Below are 5198 nucleotides of genomic sequence, written 5' to 3'. Positions count from 1 at the left end.
TATATATATATATATATATACACACACACACACACACACATACATATACATACATATATATATTTTTTACTCCAAAAGTAGGTCCCCTTAGATTTTGGGCCTGATGTCCCAGCCTCAATAGCCTCATAGCAGGATCGGCTATGGTTACAGTACACATGACTATATCCTTCAAAAGTGTAGCCATATATAAATTAGTATTTACCTTAATAAATTTCGTATTTGAGACAAATTAAAACAGTTTTCCTTCAATGTATAAACTCTTTCAAATAATAAATTTTAAATTTCAAATTCTCATTCACCAAAAAATCATTTTTAACAAGTAAAAATATGATTTCGACCTTCACACAAAGGAGAACGTGAATCAACTTTAATCCTCTAAAACAGATGAACGAGTTCCACTCAAAATTATGTCAAAATAGCCCCATTTTAAAACGATTTTGCTACAATAATTTCTAGAAAATATCTCAAATTATTAAATTTCGAACAATTCCAAATGTGATCAAGGAATTCTTTTTTTTTTTTTTTCCTTTTCTAATAAGTACTTTTTGACTACAAATTTAATTATATCATTTACAACAATATAGTTCGAAAAAGTTGGAGACTGGTGCATTTCTTCCTAATGTAGGAGCATGATTTCAAAACAAAGGGTGTTAATAAAATGATAGATCGAAAAAGCAACAGATCATATCGTAACTTTTTGGGACCCACGCAACTCTGCCAATCTAGATGTTAACAAGTAATAACATAAAGGTTTCAAAAAATATTTGTATAAGAATGACCAGATTCATGCTATGTGTCCTGTACAAATGGAATAATCCGACAATTATTGTTGGTTCACACCAAGTCAATTTATTTAATTTTCATAAAGTTCAGCATATAGAATTCCCATCCACTTGCCAATGAACTTTTAGTTTGTTCAGACACTTTCCTTGGGATTTCTATTCTTTGATAATAACATCATTGGTTATTATATGGGTATGTTTGAACTCCAATTTTTGCGTTAGAAAGCATTTTGAAATTGTAGATTGACGGATAATATGTGATTAAAAAGTTTACGTATAGTATTATTTTACTAAAAAATGTATTGTTGAAAAAAATAGAGAGAAAAATATATTTTGAAGAAATGAAAATCATATAAGTTAAACTATTCATTTTGACAGCACGTTAAACTTTTCATTTAAATATAAGTTATTAGAGGAATCATATTTATTTAACTGTACACTTTAGCATGCATCGCACATGCATTCAATTTTTATTTTTATTTTTATTTTTTTTATTTTTATGATTTTTATTAATGGCCAAGGAGTAAAACAATTTATCTAACAATTTAAACTTTTAAATGAACCATCCAATATGCATAATTATACAAGTTATTTAAGTTAGCATTTTTTATTTGAGCACAATGCACAAAAATGAAATTTTGAAGCATTACCTCGCTTAAGTAATTTTTGTATTTTGTATAAGTACCTTCCATGGTTAACAAAAATTGATTATCATCCAACTTATATCATGATTTCATTTTGATTACTCTCTAATCTTTCATTTTGTTTCATCTTAAGCTATAAATGTCCGTCTCAATGGGTTAAATTACTAAAAGCTGATGCGGCAGAAAAATATTTATGAAACATGAAAAATCCATCAGTGCATTATTTTTATCCCCTGGCTATATAAAATCCATAAAGACTTTCTTTTTTCTTTTTCATTTTATAATATATTTGCTATTTCTTTTTAAAATGCAGTTGATTGCTACTAATCTAGCAACACATATTTTACACTATTAGATGATCAAAACAATAGACCATGTCCCATTGTTGCTTGATCAGATGAACATGATAAATCTCACACGAATTAAAAATGAAATAAATATGAACCACATAAGGACTTGAATTATCTTCTTAATTGTTTAATTTCTGAAGCAGAGGGTGCAAAAAACCTGGTGCTTCTCTAATAATTGGAACTGACATTGATCGTAAAATGCTAAATAGAGCAAAGAAGTTTCATGACTGATTTTATCAAACTCGAAAAACCATGAATAACCAGTACGTAACGTAAATGTAGATCTAATAGATGGTGGTGTTAATTATAATTTCAAGTGCATTGAGAAGTTTCTGTAATTAGAGTAGCTCTGGAGTGCTGCCATAAGTGGTGCGAAACCTTAGTCATTGTGGGTGTTGCAACATCTGATCAAGATATGGTTATTGGATTGGAAGGTGTTTGCCTTTTTAGCATTTTGAAGCACCAAATTATTGACCTCAAATTCTCGACCAAACAAAGAACAGTCGAAGATATCGACCTCATGAAGTCTTTTCTTAGCAAGGTCATGAGTTGAAACATGTAATTAAAACTTTCTTAACAATTTCAGGATGCAAGAGATCTGAATGGTTCACATAAAACAATAAGAAAATAAGTATTTTGCATGCACAATAAGAGTTAGTATTGCATTCTGAATACTAACAATTGACAAGGTGTCTTAGATCAAGGATAGTAGGGTCCTCATAACCCAGCATTGGTCGGGGGTTTTAAAATGAAAGCAGGTAGCATAACAAGTTGAAGCTAATGGAATTTCCTCAGATACTCCAATTGTCAAAATGAAAACTTATTAAGCATTCGAAACTTCTTGAAATGACATGCTATTTTGGATCAAAAACTTGGTCCACAAACAACAAACACAATATTTAAAGATTTGCATCTGCGACGTTTAATTAAGAATACTTTTGGTGTTTTTACAACTAAAAGACTAGATGTTAAGATATCAAAACTCACTTCTCACTGTTGTCTTCAAATAATTTTCCATCTCATCCATCGCAGCTGCTCTACATCATTGGAATCTGCCAAGACAGTTTGCTGAGCCTCCTTTGTTACCCATTTCTTCTTATTCTTATTCTTTGTTTTAGCATCATTTCTCATCGTTCACTATTTCTTCAATTCTCACTTTTATGATAAACAAAAAAATAAGGGTGAAGTAAATATTGAGAGAGAGTGAAATGGGTAAGCCACAGAAGTACATGCAAATTTATCGTGACATGGATAATGTAAAATCAGATTTCCAGTTGTTCACTTCTTGGTTTATGTTTATCTTTGTCAATTGATCAAAAATATACTTCCAGGTCGCATAAAAAGGCCATTGTCACACTCAAGTTGTACAACTTAGAATAAACTGGTGCAATAGAATATATTTGGTATATAATCTTTCAAGTACCCATTTCCACATTTTAATCTTTAGAAATTGAAAAACTGGCTCATGCCAACATTGTCCATTATCTTGATGGTGATGCAATTTCCAAGACTATACAAAAGCATCAAGAAGTAATTAAAGGGAAGAAATCAAAAAGGACCACGAAAGGCACAAATAGACTACAGAACAGTAGCACACCACCATCTCATGGAAGATTTTCTTCCTCATCTATTGATAAAAATTAAAAATCCATTATTAAGATCTTCTTAATTGGTCAACAAACAAAACGTTGAACTTGCTAAAATGGATTGGCTTGAGGCAAATATATGCAGTTGGAATGCAAGACAACATGTTACTTCTAGAAACTACCTCCACTGTTGGGGACAGGGGAAGGTGGGTAAATGCCAAGACCATCATCATCAATAAAGTCGGCCTCCTCATCTTCATCTTCAGAATCATAATTCATAAAATCATCCTCATTTTCTAAGTCAGTCCCCACGATATTCTCTTCATAAGAATCACTTAAATCATAGTTAAAGAAATAAAGAAAAAACAACTAAAAACATACTAAAATACACACTTCCATTTTTGATCCATTTAAAAAATGTTAATATATAAAGAAGCGTAAATTATACACTAATGAATATAAGAAGTATCAGTTAAGCAGCAGCAAAAGAAGGATACCACCCAGAATCATCTCCAAGTTTATCCTGATCATTTTCACCATGGAAGAACCCAGATGGATGCATGCTGTGAGGGCCAATAACTGAGAAGGTAACTTCATCATCCTCCTCAAACTCACGATTCAACGCGCAAGTCTCGAGTCTTTCTAGTAACAGCAAACATAAGTAAATGGGACTTTTATCTCCCATATTACACTGCACTTTGCTCTTCTTAGTTAAAGAACGAGTACCCAGTGTTCCCTAAATATCAACCACTCAAGCAATCTATCTTTTATGATCAAGGGAAAAACACATCATAGGCAAAACCGGAAAATAATAGTTTAAGAACTTTATAATATTGTGAAAAAACATGATACTTCAGGAGATAACCATTAAAACCAAACTGTGTGTGCGTGTGTAGTAATGTATCAACAAATGGGTAACTCTAAGCTCTAAAATTTATATAAATTAAACAAAGCTTTTCAGAAAATTGACAAGATACCATCAAAACATAAGAAAAATTACAAAAAATTATTAGAAAGTATAGTTTAAGATTTGAAAACAAACCTGAGATATATGAAGTCTTCCCCCTCGTTGTCGTACCGCTGGATATATGGTTTTCCTGGTTTTACTTCTGTTTCGCACGGGTTAGTCGCTAACAAATTAAAAAGGGTCAGACGATTGTGTAAGGGACAAACCTCTTGAGACAAAGTCCCAAAAAGGGGTGTTCTTTTATTGGCGATGACTTTACAATTGGAAATGAAAAACAACGTGCCTCCAAGGGGCGCAAGCACGCGAGTTACTGAAAGAAAAAGTGTTTAATTCTAAAAGCCAAGGAAGTGAAAATTACATATTCTCTGTTTGAGAGTTTTGGATTCGGTCCTTTCTTTCTATGTCCTTTCTCTCTTTTATACTTCATAGACGATCTCTTTAAGATTAACCACTCTAAAAACTGCTTGATCGTCCTATAACTGCCCACTTTCTTCGTAGTGGCCATTTTGTCATGAAAACTGCCTTTTAACTGCTGCCATTACCTTTCATCGTTCAACCGCTTTCGGTTGAATTCCTTGAATCGTGGAACGTGATAGGGCTGCTTTCACAACTGCTTTGATAACTGCATTTCTTGATAACCAAGACGCGTTATATTCGTTGATACTTTGGGCGACTTGAAGGTTCGGGCGAGAATAGAGTAACAGTTCTGAGCGACCGTATGACACTCTATTCGTTCAGATTCTGGGCGACTTCCAAACTTGGGCGATGGCGTTACCGCATTCTTGGGCCTCCTTATTTAGGCCTTCATCTTGATTTGTTTGATTGGGCTTCGTTCTTTGGGCTATCTGATTTGGGGATCCTCCAATTGG

This window comes from Olea europaea, chromosome 1 (assembly GCF_002742605.1).
Source record: "Olea europaea var. sylvestris chromosome 1, O_europaea_v1, whole genome shotgun sequence".
Lineage (NCBI taxonomy): Eukaryota > Viridiplantae > Streptophyta > Magnoliopsida > Lamiales > Oleaceae > Olea > Olea europaea.
Note: the sequence above shows the minus strand (reverse complement) of the source record.